Raw genomic sequence first — 21,159 nt, 5'->3', positions numbered from 1 at the left:
GATGTATGTATGTGCCAAGAAGAATCACTTACTGTGGTGAGTAAAACGTGTTAAGGCTGTGCTCGTGGGTAAAGTGGAAGTGCAGACCACCAGCTGGTGTAAACCCTGGTGGAAGCTAACACAGGCCTAGTCTAATGGGGCCTAGCTAGGCACCCAGCCCAATGCTTCCCACTTCCAGATTTTATATATCACCTCTAAAGCGTAAAGTTTGGGAAGATAGAACCTACAATTCCATTTCTCTGTTTTTTCTGGTTAAAGTGTCATAGACATATTTCTATGTGTCAGGAAAGGCATCTTAAATAGAAAAAAGACACCTTCAAAACCAACTCATACTGTAGGGGCTTAGAGCATTATTGCTTGTGGGTCATTCTACTTGATTTTGCCATGAAGAGACAACAATTAGATAATAATGAAACAAAGTCCACCAGTTGCTGGATGAAATTCAATTCTTGCAGACTAGTCTTTAGCCTTCTGCAACCTGGTGAAAACTGTGGTCCTGTGAATTTGGAATTGCTGTCAGACTTCCTTAAGCAGTAACACACATGCTGGAGGGACATGTACGTCATCTTGACACAGCCCACTGTGTTCCTGTTTCTGTCGTCCTCAGAAAGAGAGCTGGCTTTCATTTCCCAGCTTTTCCATCTGGCTGTCATTTGAAAATGAACACGGTAAGGTGTCGTGGTAATTTCAGTGCCAAAATTATATTTTTGTGACACTTGCTTACACATTTTTTAGACTTAGAGGTTAAGGTTAAAGACCTTGGAGGTCCTTTGCTGTTCCTCTCTCCAAGTCCCTAGGTTCAATGACAGTGCCTCTGGTACTGAATGGAAAGGCTCCATCAGGAAAGGACACAGGTTCCTGTTTTCATAAAGTGGAGCAGCATCACTGGGAGAGATTAAAATATTTCAGGCTGTTTAACTTCTAACTCTGTCTCTGATTTGTGGGGAAAATAATGGAATTTTTTTTACATGTCTAAGGATCTTTATGTGGCTATGATTTGTAAGCTGAAACAGCAAGGTGTTCAACAATGAGAAGACACTGATGCCCTGTAGGAGGGGTATGAACAACATGAGGACCAGCAGGGGACAGCTTGAGTTGAAATAGCTTCTCATATATCCTGACAGACTAAAGAATTTCCTTCCAGAAAAAAAAAATAATGCAAGTTAGGACAATAAAAAGAAACATAAAATCAACACAGTATAAACTGAAATTAGGATTAGTAGAAATTCTGAAGTATAAATGCTATAATTACAAGAACTGATAGTAAGGTTTTCTAGTACAGCAGAAACAGAGAGACTAAAAACCAGAGACTTTTTAGCTTATTAGAAGATAGAGAAACCCTGATACTGAAGAACTGATAGTAAGGTTTTCTAGTACAGCAGAAACAGAGAGACTAAAAACCAATCAGAGACTTTTTGAGCTTATTAGAAGATAGAGAAACCCTGATACTGTACATTCATCCTTTCATTTTACAATGATTTTTCCTGAGTAAGTTTGTAGACATATACTCCATGCTTATTATCTTCAAGCAATAGAGATATTGCAAAAGACAATTCCTATGAAATAAATAAACTCTGTTTAACAGTACATGTCAGGTAAGAAGACAAAAAGATAGATAGGGGTTGGCACTGAGTTTCAGCTTGAACTGAAACTTTATTCTGTAGCATTAAACAAACTCCTGAATTTGAATTAATTTTGTTAGTTGCATATACTTATTCTCCTTTCAGAGGAGTTGGAAGGATTAGCAAGGAATTTGTAAATATCTTTGCTCTCTCTTTCTTTGTGTTGAAAGACATGATTCTGGGAAGAGATGGAGTCTTATCTCAAGAATTTTTTTCTGTAAATTTCCATGAGGAAATCACAACCGTCCCTAATTTTCTCATCTATTGGGAAGTCTCCAAACACCATTGGAGAAGTAACCAGCAATTTAGCCATTTCTGACCAGATTTATTCCAGAACCTCACAGATTTATTTGTACTCTGGTTTATTTCATACCATAACTCAGTTACAATTCTTCATGCAATTCCTTATGAAAGAATTACAAAATTCTGACTACAAAATAGGAAAGAGTCTCTTAGGTTACAGAGATCCAGATGTTTTTCTCAGAAGATTTGGGCATGAGATCAGTCACTCATGTGATGGGCTGTCAGCCATCAATCTCCACACTTCCTGCGAACAGCAGCACCTGGGCAGTTTTACTGCCATGCTCGTAGGTGCACTGGTTTGCCTTGGCAGTGGTGGCATGCTAAATGGAATTCAGAGGGACTGACTGCATTGTTACAGCCACAACAGACACAGGGTTAAGGGTGTGTGTTCTTAACCTTTTACCCTCCAAATTTTTGAAAATTATAGTCATAAAAGGACTTGAAAGTTTGGGTGTTGCAAGCTCTTGCTACCCATGGGTTCAGCATAGGGAGAGTTTTTATTCTGCCCTTCTGTCAGAGAAGGGATTGTGCATATGAGCTAGGTTTCAGTATTGATTAACAGGTGATGTGGAAAGAATCATGTTTGCCTCATGACATGCCTCATGTCATGAGGCAAACATGAAAGAAAGGGAGGGAGGTACCTGTCAGTTGATTTTACTGGAGAGGTTCAGCAACCAAATACATCTCAGCAGAAGTTACCATGGATTAGTATGTACCAGTGTGAAGAGCAAATCTTGCTTTTCTTTTTCAGCTGCCATGTAGATGTACCTGTCACCTTCTTTATCTCCACAGAGTTTTACAGTACCATGAATTCCTTCTCCTTCTTACCTGCTATCCCAGCTTCATTGCAATCTGTCATCATACCTGAAACAATTAGCATGTCACATGCTGAGTTCTCCTACTCATATTGGCTAGAAGACACAGCTGAGATCCAAAATTTTTGAGGCATATGTTGAGGCACAGCCATACAAATCTGGGAGAAATGAGGGTTTCATGGAATCAAAGAACCATAGAATGGTTTGGGTTGGAAGAGACTTTCAAGACATTGTAGTTTCTTCTCTAGTCAGAGGAAGGGACACCTTCCAATAGACCAGGTGGCTCAAAACAGCATCCAAACTGTCCTTGAACACTTCCAGCGAGGAGGGATCTACAATTTCTCTGTAGATACCTGTACCAGTATCTCACCACTCTCACAGTAAAGAATTTCTTCCCAATAGCTAATCTAAATGTACTCTCTTTTAATTTAAAGCCATTCCTCCTTGTCCTGTCACCACATGCCCTTGTAGAATAATCCCTCTTCAGCTTTCCAGTAGCCCCCTTTAGTTAGTGGAGGGTGTTATAAGGTCTCCCTGAACCTTCTCCTCTCCAGACTGAACAATCTCAGTTTTTTCAGCCTTTCCTAGTAGGAGAGGTGCTCCATTCCTCTGATCAACTTGGTGATGTCCTCTGGACTTGCTCCATTAGGCTGATGACCTTCCTTACTTAGGGGGTCCTAGAGCTGTAAGTTCTGTCTGGTTCTCATGTCTGGTCTCATGTCTAATTCCCTTACTAACACCCATTTAAAAATTTGATGAAGCCTTGAGTTGGAGTAACAGGATGCAGAACTTGAAACAGTGTTACAAATTACCTGGGAATCGACCCAAGTCCAAAAATTTTCTTTTACATTTTAGAAGCAAAATGGTGACAGTTGCATTTTACATGTATTCACGGTAGAAGGTCTTTCCTCTATGAGGGTTTTATTTGCAATGTTATCTAACTTGAGTTTTGGGTTGCACACGTGTTAATGCACTCACAATTTGCCTCAGGGGCAAAATGACTAAGATGTGCACCTGAAAAAAAATAGAAGTTGATACAAGACTGATACTAAAATTAAAGAAATAGATTTATAAGCAGGTCAACCCTATAAAATATATCTGACTTGCCAAACCCAGCCTTACAGCTTTTAGAACTCTGTAGGGGACATTTCAGTGAATTTTTTCCTGTTGTGAACCAGATGGGTTGTTGAATAGTGTCAATTTATTGTTTTTCACTTTCAGCTGCTATGCTAACCTCCTTTATAAGAATTGTGTTGGGTGAACACCTCTGGAGAGGAAATAAGAATATTCCTCACTTCAAAAGCAACTGAATGTGCTCAAGGAAATATGGGCCTAGACACTGAGGGGTGCCCTGATACCTGTCTAGACCCAGAGGAATGAGCAGGGAACCTTGATACTGAAGAGAGCAGGATACATCCATAAAGTTCTAAAGGGTAGTCTAATGGTGAAGCAATTGGAAGAAAAATGTCTCAGCAAGTTTATCTCAAAGCTCTGGTAATCTTGAAATACCATCAGATATAGGGCAGCTGAGACTGGTAAGACTTCATCCTTTCAGATCTTCCTCCCATGTTTACAAAAGACAAACCAATTTTTTCACAGAAGAAAGCCTAGTCATCACCACTTATTGCTGGGCCAATGGTGTTAGAGTAATGTTCAGTCATTACTGGATCATAGAGTCACCTAAACCCCTGATGAAGACTTTACATGGTAGGTGCCAGATAGACAATTCACCAAAGCCACTGACCTGGTGAGGCACCTCTAGGAAATATCTGCAGAGGAGGCAGTTTCAGGAGGTAGAAGACTCTAAAAGCTTCCAAACAACTGGAAAAGTTCATCTCTTCACAGCCCACAGCCACGGATTTCTCCTGAAGCTAGACAGAGAAGCAGGGTTTGATGATACCTTTTAGGTTCTGTCTTTCTTCCTTCTCTGTCCAAATATTGACCAGAAGTGTGAAAAAACACTGTTCAACTCTTCTTACTTCACCTGATTTTAACTGACTCTTGAAATAGATATTTGTTTTCCTTAAATGTCTCCTTTTGAATGTTCTCCGCTTTGTTCAGGATATGGAGAATCTTGATGTTGTCCCACCCTGTGCTCTTATTCTCACTTCTGATATTGTGTTGTATTTTGCTTTTCCAGGAAAAGGGTGAAAAACTGGAAAACATTGGTTCTCATCTCTATTTCTTGGCTCTCCTTGCTGCTGTGAAATTAGCATTTCAGTATTAAATACTGATTAACATTATTATTTAAGCTGTGTTTTTTTCCTGATGCAAACACCCACAGTTTGCATGCCTCCTATAAAAATATAACTTCATCACTTCTCCAATGCCACAGCGCATGTGTAGTAAGATTGTGTGAGGGAATTCATGTAATGTTCCTGAATATGTGTGATTAAATATGTCTACCACAGAAGAGTTAACTTTCTCTTTCTCCATGCATATGCTGCTTCTGAGTCTTATGTAGAGTTCCTGAAGTCTGTGTTCATTTTAGCTAAACTGATTTCTGTTTGCCCTGTTTTAGAAATTTGGGTCCAAAAGCTTTGCTGACTACAGAGAATCAGAAAGGAGGAAATTCACTTGTTTATGTTTTCCCTAAAATATTCTTCCCTAAATGACTTGAATAAAGTTACAGAGTTTAATGGCAACAGAAGCAAGGACTCATGGGTACTGTAAATATTCAGTGTTGGCTTGTGTTACCTGATGAGAAGATTCTTCTGGGAATAAACTGTGAGGTAGTCTTTTCATTTGTCTTTGTTCTGGGAGAAAACCAGATGAAACATTTCTCATTTGTTTGCTTTCTGGGTATGTCCACAACTGAATCAGTTTACATATTTGTTTCAATTTTGAGAGTTAAGAAGCTTCTAGTGATCTTTGCAAAATTAAAACTTTTGCCTGATAAAAAATACTTTTAAAATGTATCAAAGAGGTATGTATGTTTCATATATATCTTGCTGTGTATATTTTCACAGCAAAGTGTGAAAGAGGAAGTTGCAGAGGTAGATAGATTTAAAGGGATTTGCTCTTTAAAACATTGAATGGGAGAACTCATGGGCTGTTTTAGTCATCCATGTCTCAGTGAAGCTATTACACACAAAGACCACAACCAGATGACCAGACTTTCTCTTTTACAGTGCAGTTATTCCTCTGTCTTTCTGACCTGTGCCCCACACACAGCACTATCAATGTGGGACAAACCTGCAGTGCCATTACCCCTTCCTCAGGAAGTTCTTTATGTAGATGCTCTTTCTAAGCACAGGCCAGTACAATGTCCACATTGTAGACAACTTGGTAGACAACTCTAAAAAAAAATCATTGTTTCTCAGCTGAACCGCTTTATTGTCCATCAGGCTGCTATTCCTGGTGATGTGTTTGTCATACAAGGGTTGGTGTGCACAGTCTCCCTGGCACGAGGTCAGTCCTGGGAGAAATTATGGGTTTGCACCACCTTATTTGAGGAGCTATACAAACACAGACATAGTTTTGAGTAACTCTTTGGGCAGAAGAGGAGAGATATGGGTGGGAAGGGAGGGCATGAGAAGTAGGAGCTGGAATCTGTGGAGGGAGCTTACACAATGAGGACAGCAAGGCTATTTTTTCTGTTGTAGACATACTTCATTTATACAAGCCTGCCAAACACGTCCACATCTCTGCCAATTTCAAAAAGATCTCAAAATTCCCACCTGCTGCCTGTTCCTTGGGACTGTAAAATAAAAAGCTGTCCCAGCCTCCTGTCTCCAGAAGCCATATTGTCTGAGCTATGGGCTGCTGTCCATGTTTTTGAATTTCCCCAGCACACACAATTTTACCCCAGAGTAGTAGAATTGGAACATTTCTGGTTCTGGTCCCTCATCTGCACTACTTCTCACTGTTTTATCTTGTTTCTTCTGCCTTTGTTGAGAGGGTACTAGCATGTTTGCCTTCCTCCCAGCAGACCTGAGTTGTAACACGTCCTTGAAAGGCTGTAGGGTGCTGACTCAGGGCTGGTGGCTGCACCACTTTGTGTCAGTGTTGACATTACCCATGTAGATGGGTGGAAAATTACATCAGTGTGCTGGTCTGGTTATAAAGGCATGAGTTTTAACAGCATAAAAATATTAGTCCTTTAAAACAGAGGTCTTCAAGGAAGAGTACATCACCTAACCTGTCTCCCTCCAAGGAAACATGCTAAGACTAGTGCACATAATTTCCCAGAAGTACCAGATCTGTCTGGGTTTGAGACATTGGACCATTTCTGTGACCAGACAAGCCTCAAAGTGGCAACACATGAAGCAGGGAGGTTTGTTGCTTTTAGGTGTTTCCCCTGGGACAGAAAAAACTGATACAGAGAAATACATACTCTACTCACTGTTTTGTTGTAAATGTGAAAAGGCTGCTGCCTTGTTTTCTCCTTTTGGTCAGTACACCTGGCTTTTGTTCTCTAAAAAATCTTTACGTCTGGGACTTCACAAACTCGTAGTTTGGATTAAACTGAGGATTTGCTGAGATAGTTCCCTGGATAAGGATACCAATGGCATTTCCTTCCTTGACAAGATTGCCTTCCTTTGACAAAAATTACTATTTCTCCCAAGTTTGGAAATGTAGGCTTGTTGGAAGAGACAGAAGCAGAGATGGGCACTGTGAATAACAGTAACAATGATTTTCCTGTTACACTGAACATATTGGAAGCTGTTTCAGAAAAAGTTTGAGGAACTTACTAAGAGATCCTGTGTCACAGAGTTTGGGTCTGCAAGTAGACTGCATTAGAAACTTCACAAGAGAACTAATCAAACACAGTCTGCTCTTTCCATTCTGTTCATTGTGCACCTTCTCTTATAAAATAAGCTTCAGAGTTCATGCTTTGCCCACCAGGCTATAATCACCTAGTGTATGAATTATTTACTTTTCAGTACTTCTCTACCATGTGGTCTGAAATGATCTGTGATAAACTGTGGCAATTGGAAGGAACTTTGGAGGTCTCTGGTCCAACCAAATAGTCCAAGGTGCTATTCTGACTTGAGCTATACCATATGCACTCAGCTCCACCTCCTGTGATTTGCAAGCAGACTCCCTTCAAGGACCCCAGAACTGACTTGTTACTTCATCTTGTTGTCAGGAGCAGGTGTTACTGGTCCCTGTCAACAGCCTGACACCACTGTGGGCATTGCCAGTGTTGGGGGCACACTTATTGTGTGAGCCACGGAGCAGCCCCGTTCTTACTGTGCCTTTCCGACAGTATCAGTGAGGAAGTTACTGAGAAGCTGCTCCTCAGAGCAACAAAGAGCAGGAGAGTGAAAGGCAATGGCCACAGAGTGCAACAGAAGATGCTCAGTCTGATGAGAAGGAAAAGGCTTTTCCCCATGAAAACTGCCCAACAATGCAGGAATGGCCAAGAGAGGCAGTGCCATCTCCATCCCTGGAGTTTTGTCAGCCCACTAGTATAAAAAGCCCTGAAGTACCTGGTCTGACCCCATAGCTGAGTCTGCTCAGGGCAGGGGTTAGGCTGGAGTCTTCCCAAGTCTCTCAGTCTCCCACAGGCATGAGCCTGTGGTTCTCAGCCATGTAGGCAGTGTGTCTTCAGACACTCTGCTGTGCTTCCATCAGGATCAAGGGTGCTTGTGTGTTCCTGCTGAGGAAGTCAGCACATTCCCTCTTCTCCTGAAAGCCAAACCGTGGTTTCAGCAGACGGCCTCAGAGTTAGAGGAGGATGTGGGGAAACACATCTTGTGGGGTTGAGGAGCTGTCTATCCAACATGAACTAGCAGCTGCAAGTTGAAATGAACATAAACTGCTATGCTTGAGTTATTTGGCAATAGCAATAGAATTATTTGTCTGATATCATGGAAGAATGATGCTTATTGCATTTTAACTCTGTGTTATCCTTGTTGTTCTTGTTCTCATGGTTGGTTCTTACAAAAGTTTGGTCACCAAATGAATTAAGGAAAGCCCTCCAATGTTCTTGAATACCAGGTCAGTTCTTTTTTGCAAAATGATCAGGTAGAAACAGGCTTTTGCAAGCATGTGAAACTGAAATTAATTTTTTTTAAGATTTGGCAAACTGAAATAGTGACAGGAAACCTCAAGCACTGTATTACTAAGCAATTAATACCAAGTGACTTTCAGTAATTCCTGGAACTCATTCACAGTATTACTACATTTCTTGCTAATTTTGTGAAGGTATTTCCATCTGCCTGTCTCAAATTCTTCGTACTGGGTCCATTTGAAAAACAAAGTATTTACTAGAAGAATATTTGAACACAAACAAAGGAAACAGAATTGAAGAAGCCTGAACATTAAGAAGTAGATAATTTAAATGCAAAATCTGATGGGTTTTCTCAGAAAGCCCTTGGTATGATCCAACTTAAACAAAACACTGTTCAGTGTAATGACAGAATGGGATACTGACAGACTAGTAATGTTCTTTCAGAGCAGGAATATAGAGGTCTGGAATGGAAAGATAGCTGTGAGATTGCACTGTGAAGAGCACCATGTGCAGTGCCTGCAATCTTCAACACAAGATGTGGAGCTCAGTGGCTCAGATGAGCCTTGTATCTCTTACAGGTTGCAGGTATTATTTCTAGTTGGCAGCATGAAAAATTGAAAGATGTTTGTCTGCCACAGCTGGATGCATGTACATATCCAGGATTATGAGAATTCCTGGCTCTTTCCCAGTTGGTGACCAGGGACAGCATCTCTTGAAACTTGCTGTGAGATGAAATGTCAAGGAACGGGAAGAAAAATAGTGTGTTAATTTAAAAGACTAAAATATCAGCTGTGTAAAATTGATTCTTGGAGAGGTTTCTATGAACCTTCTGAAGTGGATTCCTCTGTCTCCTCTGATTACCTGTCTCTCTGTGGTGTGAGGACTGGCCTTTTTTCTTAGATATTCTTATATATTCATATATATATATATATATGTATGCGGTCATTGGAAATGCAAACCACCAAAAGTTTCTATTCTAAATTTCTAAGTCCAAAGACTAGAAATTGCATGCGTGCACACACACACACACACACACACACACACACACACACACACACACACACGTTGGTCTCATCTGCCAGAACAGGGAAAAAGCAGTTTCAGGCTTTGGAGGAGTCTTGATTTTTATGAGTCAAACCTAGATTTTCTGAAAGAGAGAGTCTGCCATTGAGGAGTACAGAGGCAGCCTAGGGTAAGGCAAGGGAATTTTTGCCATGCCTCTCGCTGCTAATCATGGGGTCCCCACAGGCACCTTGTAGGCCGTGCTGGCCACCATGGCGCCGGCTCTACTTAGTGCCTCTCTTTGTGCAAGTGCCAAAAAGGAGAAGCTACTGCCACTGCTTCTGCCCTTCTGTTTGCAGTGTGGCAGGCTAGAAGTAGCCAGGCAGGCAAAGTCCATCGCTGGCCGTGCCAAGATGGCAGTGGCCACATGGTCGCTTCTGGCCTGCCACACTGCAAACAAAAGGGCAGAAGGGTGACAACAACTTCTCTTTTTTGGCACCTTTCAGGAAGTGAGGTGCTAAATGGAGCTGGCACCATGGTGGCTGGCCAGCAAGACCCACGTGGCTGCTGGCGGTGCCAGGATGGCCTCCCCTCAGCATGATCTCAGCAGCTGCACCAGAAAGGGCCTTGGCCCCACAGGGAAGGGGCCTGGCCACCCCGCTGGAAAGGGGCCCTGGCCCCACTGGGAACAGGCCCTGGCCTCACTGGGAAGGGGCCCTGACCCCAGTGGGAATGGGCCCCGGCCTTGCTGGGAATGGAGCCCAGCTGCCCCACTGGAAAGGGGCCTGGCCCCGCCGAAGAGAGGCACAGCAGTCTCCTCCCTGCTCCTCAAAGGCAACGAAAAAAGAGAACTTTCCACGATTTTTCCCTTTCTTAAACATTTCATCACAGAGGCGTTACTAGCTTTTCTAATAGACAATGTGCCTGTTCTCAGAGCCAGCCAGTGATTGGTTTTGCCGAGCACAGAGAGTTTTTAGCAGCTCCTCCCAAAAAATCACTTCCATGGCTGGCTTCTTCCCTCCTCACCAAAAATCAAGCCATACAAAAGCCAAAAAAGAAACAAACCAAACAGGCAGTGGTTCAAGTACATGCTCCCCAAAACACGGTCTTCACATGCAGGGACGAAACAGTTTGTCTTGGCAGTCCTTGGCATAGCACCTTCTTTTACTTGCCTCAGTCCCATCTACTTCTGATTTTGGGAAAGAGTGGCCATTCACACCATGTACCAACAGTGTAACATGCCATGAAAATTTTGGTGGCTGTGGAGACCTCTGTCTAGCCAAGGAAGAATCCAGACAGAAGGGCACAGATGAAGTAAAATAGCTGAAGGCTTTTGGGGTCAAAGTTTGCTCTTGGGGATTCAGGCTCTTTCATTCTTGCCACATCTGGTTTCATTAGAGTGCAAACATTAAAAGTGTCTTGTTTTAATGATTTAATTTTAAGTTGAAGAGTCTTTATGAAGAACAGCTCAATAGACACCGAGTCTCCCAAAGAAGGGGTCTGTAAAACCCAGAAGAGATCTAGGTTCTGCTAATGCCAGGAAAGAAATTGTTTTTACACTTACTGGAGTCCTTGATTTTTAAAAAAGAAATAACCATAAACCCATAGCTATTCTACTCTAGGTTTCTGAATGGTTAGTGCTATTTTTTTGTAACATTAGTTTTAGTGGTGAGTTAAAGCCATTTAAGTTCCCTCTACCTGTGTGTATTTAAGGCAAACCTCCCCAGGCTAGCGTTTGCAGAAGTGAGAGCCTTTGCTCTCTCATAAGCCACAGAACCTGCCTGTATTAGGGACCCAGCTTTTTATTATAAGAAATTTACCTTTCCAATAGTCTTCTCCCTACAATTTTTAAGTGAGGGGGAAGAAAACAAAACATGTGGGGGCTCTACAGCTATGACACAATTTATGTCTCACTGCAGCAGAAGTGGTATGAATATTCTGAGATAAATATAAAGGCCAAACTATTCAGAAATCTCTTTTCCAGAAGGAATGTAAGTCCACTGACTTACACCCACTCTCAGTTGGCTCCATGGCCAGGGTGGAGCTTGGATTTGTTTATCCGTTAAAATAAACAAAGCATATTTTGATGGACCACAGAGTCTCAAAGCTTGTGGGGTCTGAATCAATGTAATTTAATATACTCGTTTGCTCAAGAAAAAAGGCAGTTAAACCTCACAATTTCTGGACTAAGCCATGCTAAAGAACATTACCGCATCTTTTCACTGTTTTCACAGGTACACGTACTGTTCTCTGAAGACATTAGTTTTCATAGAACTACATCAGTTCTTGTTAGAATTGATTCAGAGCTCTGTAACTAAAATATAAAATCCTGAAAACTACTATTTGTCACATCCTTTTCATTTTGGCAGTTACCCACTACAATTATGAACACTCAAGAAAGTTTTAAATAAATAAAGTTGCTGTGCCATGTTAAAGCTTTGAAAAAATTCCTTAAGTAAAGATAATTGCGCTAGATTTGATATGGAAATGACAATAAAATTTTGGACTAGAAAAACTATTTGTCATTGTGGAATTCATGCCACACTATCTTAAAATATATTTCTGAGGACAGAGAGGGAAAAATAATGCTTAAATAGAAAAAATATACTCCTAAACATAGAAGAGTAGAGAAGATATGGTAACATCAGTCTGTGTGAAATAAAATAACCAAAGGTTCTTTTTAATAGGTATTATTTCAGGCTATTTTGTCATAAATACTGTTGTTTCTAAAGGCATGCTTAGGCCAAATTTTAATATAAGCAGGACTTATTTTTTTAACAAGGACATTTATCAGACTGTCTTAGTGTGACACTGCCGAAGCTATAGAGATCAAAAATAGCACTCTGTAGGATATGTTAATTTTAAAAAGTAGCTGCTTCTCATCTACAAGCTAAAAAAGCAGACAAAAATGCATTTTCTCCTCAGCTTTTACTTGCAGGGATTCTTGTATTATTTTGGGTGAAATGCTTACTCTAATGAGGTAACCGATAATTCTGGCATTTTTTAAATGAGGTGTGTGTTCGGGCATCTACATTTAGGAATCAAAAATTTTTAAAGTTGAAATATTTGAACTCAAGTGTCATAGTTTCTTGGTTGCTCACAGAAATCTCAATTTAGAGGTCATGAGTGATTATAACTTTGAAAATAAATATTGCATTTTTGTATTTGAATTTTTGTTATATTTTTATTAAATATGTCTCAAACACATGTGCTTATGTGGACCAGTGGGTTATTTTTTTCACATTTTCACATAAGAAAAAGTCTTGTGACTTCTGACAACGAACTTCCTTCCTACATAATTTCTTTCCAGGACAGTGAGTGGTCCAATCTGCAGGTGCTGTGCTATCAGCAGAGGTGACCAGAGCTCCTATGTCCCCCTGTAATTTCATAGCCCTGGCAACCAGTCTAACACCCTTGGATAAGTCATTACCTGGTGTAAACTGTCATGGTGCCATGTAAGCCATTAGCACTGGCAGTGAGGCTCTGCCTCAGTGTGCCTTGGTTTACTTTGTGATTAAATGAGCAGAACTGGCTGTGCTTGCCAAGTGCACTGCACTGGGTAAATAATGAACAGATGTCAAAGGCTCTGGGCTTCTCCAGTGGGAAAAACCCAATCACTCACCAAAAAAAAGAAGGTGCAGGAAAGAATAGGAGTGGTGTTATCTTCAGAAATCTTCATAGAGATGGCAGGTATATTACGAGGAAAATGAGTGGTGGTAAACACCATTTACGCTTAATTCCTCATTAAAATATTTTATTACAGATGTAAATTTGAGCCATTCTTTTGGAGTCATGGTACATTTGACTCGTGTAATTTTTAACTTGTGGTATTTTATTTGCTCTAGATTTCAAAAGCATTACAAGCTCAAATGTGTGTTATAGGAGAGAAAAAGTCAAACAATATCTGAGTTCCAGCTGGGCTCCAGGAAGATACAAGGTTCTTGCTTATCTATTAAAAAGTAAACACTTGCAGCTATATTTTGTTCATCACCAGCAGCTGCTAACTACTCTTATGCTACATGGTCTGAATTACATTTTTTCCCCTAGGAAGCTATCTAGTCTCTAAAATACACTATTAGTCATGCAAACCTAACCCTACATGATGAAAGTTACTTCTGCAAAAAGGCTCCTTGAAGCTTAGATCTTCTTGTTATATATATATATATATATATATATATATTTAATTTATATGGTTGCATATATATTTTTTTTGCTAGGGTGCTAAAGATATTTATTTCCAAGTTTAATAAAGAGCCTCCATGCAAATGATAGCAGAAAAATTGACAAAGTAAATTCCCTCTGACGGTTTTCATAGTTGCTTACATTCTTTATCAGTCTTATGTCAGGAAACTGGAAAGTGGAGGGGCCAGTGCTATGACATGTCTGACATGAGAAGGGTGCAAGTGGCAGCAAAGCCACTGAGGAGCACAAGCTGTTCTCAGCTGGCAGAAATGTGGGGTGCTGCTTCAGTGGTGGAGGGGAGGAGGAGCAAGAATGGGGGAACTGGAGGCATCCTGGGAGAAGGAGGATGGTCCCTGAGGAAACCTTGGGGGTCACCAGTGGGCCTGAGCACCTAGTAGCTTCAGGGACTGCAGTTTTAAGCCTGGTAACAAAAAACATATCTACAGGTTTGCAAGTGCTCAGTTTTAGTAATTGCTGATAAGACTGTAATCTCTTAAAGGAACTGTGGTTGTAGGGTCGTGGGAGTTTCAAAATTCTTCCTATTTCTCGGAAGGCCAAACATGTTCAGTGAGGATACGCCTTCCTCAAAGTCACCCAGCAGCCACAGCAGGAAGCAATGAAATCATCATTGGGGTGAGCTTGTGCAGTGGGGCTGTTTGATGCTCCACAAAGTGAAAGCCTGCAGGGCTGTTACTCCACCACAGAGAGGAATCACATTCCAAAATAAGAGTCGAGGGAAGTAAAGGGCTGCCCTCCAAACGGGTGGTAGCAGCTTGCAGCAGCTGTTCTTTGTTTCCATGTTCTACCTTTTACCTGCCCCCTCCTCTGGCTATGGTCCTGCTGGTGCTCCAGGGTGCCCTCTTGTTGCTGTAAGCCCTGCAGGAGCATCTTGCTCCCGCACTAGGAATTAATTTGCAGGGCTGCAGCTTGTATGAGTAACTGAGGTGCTTCCATCCTGTTTGCTCCCTCTCAGTCTTTAGTTATATCTAAATTTGTTAAAACATCCATGCCAGCCTTCTGAGAGTGAGCAGTATTGTAATGCTTGACAGGGACTGCTGGGAAGATGAACTTTGTTACAGCTGCCAGAAAATCTACACAGTTTAGGGCTGTTAAATGATTGTTTGACTACATGATTATTAATACATTGTCAAGGATCTTAGGAAAAAAATTATCAATACTTTAGGCAAAAATGTGTTTCCATACAATCTGATATGTGTTAGATGTGTACTCTTTTCATAAATCCAAAAAAAAAAATCTTTGCTATCCTTATTATCCCCGCCTCCCAAAATTTAAAAAATTCTGCTTGTACTTAAACTTAGAAAAACAGACAGAGGAAATTATTCTACTAATTTAATTAAGATATTTTAGAAAGGCTTGAGGCGAATGAGATCTCAGTTGAAGAGAAAAAAACCCCAAAAGCCTGAGAGGTGATTTGGCATAGCAACTAAAGAAATATGTATCTGCCCCAATGAACTGTACAAGGCACATGCATAGTTCACTGGATACCAGTATTTCTATGAGACAAATAGGATTCTAGCCCTTGCTCTTGAAGGCTTAATTTCCACCTGTGAACCAGATGGAGAGGGCTCATGGTAAGGAGGATCCCTTTCCCCTCTGATCTGGTACCAGATATGCTGGAGAAGCTCCATCCCTTGCCCACCAGTCTTTCTCTCTCTGTTCCCTCACCTTTCATGTTGCTCCAGAGAAAACTTCCCCAGCTCTGGGCATTGAATCTGTGGGAAGGGAAAAGCTGGTGAGCACCAACTGCAAAAACAATGGTAGAGATACAAGATGGACATGGGGATGCTGTAACCTGCTTTGTATCTGCTGCAGTACGAACATTTTCACCTCTATCTGCCCCTCCTTTCCCATCCTTCCTCCAGCCTCTTTAGAAAATGAATGACTTAGGCCATGGCCTGTCTTGACAGTGTGCAAGTATACAATGTCTACTTATGATCTTACCTGGGATTGCTACTCCAGCTCCAGTAGCACCCAAAATACAGGTTTAAGAACATAGTAATTGAACTCCAAATGTGTTAGTGAACGGTGGAAGTCCCCTCTGTTATACAGCAATCACAATTTCTGTTCTGAGTCAGTGCTTCCACACCAAACAATCAGAGATCTTTGAGAAGTTAAGTCTCAAGTGCAATGGGTACAGGGAGAGGAGTTTATGCTTTGAACATGTCAATATGAAACTATTTTGCTACTGTGCATGTATGGCATGCTTCCCTGGTACTCAACAAATGCTCAGTCTCTTGTCAGGGATTTTTTGGTAGCAGTTTGCATTCCCATAGTATTTGTTCCATTCCTCTCACCTTCCCAGAAGTACTGGACTAGACAGAGGTATTTAAAACAACTACCACTGTGTTTTGTTTTTCTCTAACTATATTGCATCTCACATTTCTGAAAAACTTTGGTGGACACCCTGGGGATGTATGTCCTGTGCACTCCCTCAGTGAACTCCCCTTGAGACAGATGTTAAAAACATTTTTTTCTACATTACTGGTGGAAAGTTTTTTTTCTGCATTACTGGTGGAAAGTTGTAGACCCAGGTGTGGTGCCATTCCCACTGAGCTGAGATGGAAATGAACTCTTCAGTGCTGACAGTTAACTTATCTCCATCTTATTAATAAATTACAGTACTAAGCCTGTGCTGGAAGTTCTGAGCCATTGGAATTACACCTGACCACCCAGAAGTCAGAGAACAACAACAGAAATGCAAATGCTGCAAGGCTTTCCTGCTTCTTGTGCTTTGCCCTTCCATATGGCACATGTAACACAGTGCCTCCTAGAAAGTCTTCCAACCTCCCCACCAGGACAGAAACCGGATTTTGACTGGGGAAATGAGGGTACTGTCAGCAGTGTGAAGTTAGTAATGAAGGGTAGATGCAGACACAGGGGAAATGAGGGTACTGTCAGCAGTGTGAAGTTAGTGATGAAGGGTAGATCATCACTGGAGATACACAGAGGTCAGACTTTCTCCTTGCCAGGAGACACTCCTGAAAGATAAAGTCTTTGCCTGTCTTAATAAGGGATAAATATAATTTTCTCCATCCTTTAGTTTAGAGTAGCAAACTATGAAGAAGAACTAATGTCCTGCTGGAAATATATTTAACTGCTAAAGTAAAAAAATCTCTAAAAAAATGTTTTCAATTTACCATGGAGTAACCTTAAAGTCTGTCTCTATGAGGCAGCAGATCATCTTAGTGCAAATTAACCACATAAGATTGTTTTTGAAATACTGTTTTCAAAGCTGTGGATTAACCAGGCATCAGGTACATGACCCAACCTGCCATTACCCCAAAACGTTTTGATATTCAGCTTTCCAGTGAAGCACGCAAAAAATGGGTTTGCTAGCATCAAAGTACAGTACAAAGAGGGGTGGTCTGACTGGGACAGCAAGAGGAACGTTTTGCATTTTTATGGGCTAATGTCACATCTGGAAAGCTGCTGCCCTCTGGTGAGTCAGCACACAAGAGATCATGCGAGCCTGATCCTCCAATCACTTGGATAGACGAAATATGTGCTGTTCCTGCCAGCAGACTCATTATAACTAAGCCTCTCCCTTTATCAGAGAATTTTGAAAACCCTGCAAAGAGTCCACTAATAAACTTCCACCTGTTTTTCTTGGCTGTAACCTCAGTTACTGTCACTTGCAGATTTTCTAATCCAAATAAATGTGTGTTTCTTGATGAGCCTTTACCAGCCGTGCTCTCACTGGATTGGGGCAGGAATATGTTTTTTTGGCTGATAATCCATGTGGTCATGCTCACACCTGAAGCACCACAGTCCTTTTTCAATATGAAGTGTAATGTTGGGAACAATGCACCTGGCATGCTCCTCTTTTGGACAGTCTGGATCTAGTTCTCAACTCCTTTGCAGACAGGAAAACCAGAAGTTCAGAGAAAATGGGTAAAAAGCAATTTTTTTGTATCTCCCCTGTGGTTTGAAGTCTAGAAAGGTTTCTTGCTTATCTTTTAGTGCTGTCTGCCATAGCTCTTGAGATGTCAACTAAATTTTTGTTGTTGTTTCTGAGCATGTGTTCTCTTATTCATTACAGATTTTACTAGTAGGGAAAAATTAGATACTGCCATACCACAATGATTGCAAATATCAAACAGTCACATCAAACAGGTAAAGCATCTCTTTGTCGTGGTTTGCTTCAAGCACCCTGTTGTCTTCTATTGCAAACCAATTAGAGAATTACTCATTCATTGTTACTTATCAATGTTTCACGTGTTCTGAAATACCTTCCCCATATTTCTTTCTCTTATTTTCCATCTTCTGAAATGCGTGAAGAACTCCTGCACAGAGAGATTAAGATGAAGACAAAGAGACTATTGTGTATCTGGGGAGAAAAGGGGGTAACTACCACCATCTCCAAACAGCACTGACCATCAAACTTGCTTAGTAATTTCTGTATTAACCCCACAGTTGTGCTTCAGTATATCTGTGGAAAAATCAGTTTAATTTATCAGAAAACTTTCATTGGCAGAAAGCTTCATCCTCATCTTAGTATGCAGTCATCCCCATTTTAAAAACTATTCATCATTGTTGTAGGCTTAATCCTGTTCAGTTTTAACTTCCAGCCATTAAATAGCATGTCTCTTTACTTGCTTGATTGAAAGAAGCAGATAGTATTGGGAATGTGCCTCAAATGTAAGTACTGACAAGCTGTGACCAAATCACTCTTTTGGCTTTTGTTGTGGTAGTTGGTGAGATTTCTTGTTTATCTCTTACTGAAAGGAAAATCTTCGTGACTAGGGATTGTCATTGTGGCTTGCTTTTTTTTTTTTTTTTTTTCTTTTTTTGCCAGAACGTGCTATGAAGCATAGATGTCAGGACTGGACAGAGACTTCCAAAGTCAAGCAACTGGTGTAATAGTGGCAGAAGTAACACAGAGCTCCAATCCTTGCTAACAGGTCTGGAAAACTCCTTGTGAGATCTAGACTCTACAGCCTAAATATTCATATTCTGAAATAAAAATATATTTCACATATATTTTTATTAGTAGCAAGAATTGACACCACCATTTTTGTGTGATTATAGATTTATGAGAGTTATGCTATTTTAAATACATAGCTGTTTTAAATCACATAGCTATTTTAAATTGAGTGGGACTTATACATGGGAATTGATAGTTACTGAGAAGTACATTATTCTTGTCTTACCAAAAAATTAGAATCACCCTCAAATGAGTGTTGAAGAGAAATGGGAAGAGTTACTTTCTGAAAATAACTGTCTCTGAATGCAGAGGAACCCAAAACAGCTGTTGTAGCCTTAATTCCTGATTTTCAGACAGCTAAAGGTGAAAAACTTTGCAAATAATTTTACTGGTCTCTGTTCTGTGATTTGAATAGGATTAGAGCTTCACAGATAATATGCTGTTTCTCTGGTGGTTTGCTGTCAGGGACTAACGTTCAAGCATGAGAAACTGAAACTCTTTCAGGGCCTGGCAAAGCTTGCAGGCTGTGAGCATGAAGAACCGGGACTTTAGATGGTGAGGCAGATGCTTTTTCCTGAGGTGGCAAGATGTGCAAAGGGATTTCTCAGAAAAATCCTTCTCCCAGTATTCCCCTCCCCTTTTCCTGAAAAAAACCCAACAAAACCCACAAAACAAACAAACAAAAAACCACATAAAAACCCAACCCCACCCAGCTGAAGGCTCTCCTTCAGCTGGACAGAATTTCAGGTTTTAGGCTATTTTTATTTCACTTGCATCCTAATAGCGTGCTGGGAGGACATCTTCATCTGAACAGGAAGGAAAAGAGGTTAGAGCATGCCATTATCCCAAAAAGCATTGCTGGCCTGTGCTGTTATCTCCTCGATGGCTGTTTTATAATAAACTTCTCCTTTTCCATTCTGCATACAACCTCCTGGCTCACTCAGCTCTCTCAGACTTTCACACAGCCTTGAACTTTCACAAGGTCTGAGCGATCTGCCCAGTCACTCTCCAGATAAGTCTGAACAGGCTATTGGCAGAGGTGCATCCCTGCAGCTTCCCAGGACGGTTACTGCTCCAGGGCAAAGCCACACACAGGTGTGTCCCAGGCAGCTAAGTGGGTATCAGAAGGGGATCAGGGATGTGGAAATCTCTAGAAATTGGCCTCTGTACCTTGCTTTCTTCACAGTACTACATACAGGGTGCTTGAGACTTTTTTGTCCCTAAAGGAGCTTAAGATGAGTTGTAATGAAAGCTGGGTGGTGTTAATACCCACTGAATTTTATAAAACTGTTCTACACTAAAAAAAAAACACCACCAGAATTTGAAAAGTGGAGAAAGAGCTCTTTGGAAACATACAGTAAGGATTTTATTTTTTTTGGGGACTTTTCTCTATGAGAACCTCAGCATGAGAGAAGCAGTTTTGAGTAAATCATGTGTGAAAAATGCATGTTTGCTTTTCTGATTTAGCAATGGTATTAAAGTCTTTTTTTGCAAGGAAGGTGGCAGAGGCAAAAAAACATCCAAACAACCCCAAAACAGCCTGTTTTCAAAAGAGCTATGAATTTAGTGAACGCAAACCCTACTCTTACTGCTGTTGGTAGCTTCCTGGTGAACTTTGTGCTGTCAGGGAATAGTCAGGAAGGTCACTTCTTGAGTGGGCAGGACGTATGGAACACAGACACAGCCCACTCCTTCCTACCACTTCAGTGTGAAACACCTGAAAACTCACCTGCAAAGGGCAGGAGCACTTCCAGCCTGTGTTGCCTGCAGCATCAGGAAGCTGGGGATGAACACAGTGCCAACTGCATGAGCATACATGCAGCATCCTTCTCCTGCATACAACACATTCATTTCATCACAGAGACAAAACAGCGGTACATTGCAAACTAGATTTAGAAGGTATTATCAGATTTTGGGATACTCCCGTGGTCCCACTGCACAGAGTAGCAGATATCTTTGCTTACTTTTCAGAAAGTTTGTGTTAATGGCTTGAAAAATGCCTATTATTTCATACCAGTGAATAAATACTTTATTTGATACCACATCAAAGATAATCCAGAGTAGATTTATTTTCATATTGTTTGAGAAATTGTGGTTATAGACCACCAACATTTATTGGACATCTATCAGACAGACTTCTATGCACATTCAACAGAAATGCTGGGAAAAACATGTAAAGTTTGCTATTACTGGTAAAATCCTACTCCATCCTATTAAGTGTGGGTAGCACAAAAAAGTAGATAGTAATAAATACAGTATGTGGGTGCATTAATCAGGCAAGTGTTTAGAAAAACAAAGACTAAACAAAAATCTATTTGAGAATTTTGCAAC

General features: G+C 40.8%; 1 long non-coding RNA gene across 1 annotated transcript in view; it reads left to right on the top strand.

Annotated features, from left to right (window-relative positions):
• Positions 1-607: 607 nt before the first annotated feature.
• Positions 608-21,159, top strand: part of LOC120513602 — a 67,025-nt gene continuing 46,473 nt past the window's right edge. Inside the window, exon 1 of the long non-coding RNA XR_005630302.1 lies at positions 608-668. This is a non-coding gene — a long non-coding RNA (uncharacterized LOC120513602). The remainder of the gene's footprint in view (positions 669-21,159) is intronic.

Source organism: Passer montanus, unplaced genomic scaffold (genome assembly GCF_014805655.1).
Source record: "Passer montanus isolate IOZ18808 unplaced genomic scaffold, ASM1480565v1 scaffold84, whole genome shotgun sequence".
NCBI lineage: Eukaryota > Metazoa > Chordata > Aves > Passeriformes > Passeridae > Passer > Passer montanus.
The sequence above is the reverse complement of the archived record's forward strand: the minus strand, read 5'-3'. Positions and strand labels throughout refer to the sequence as shown.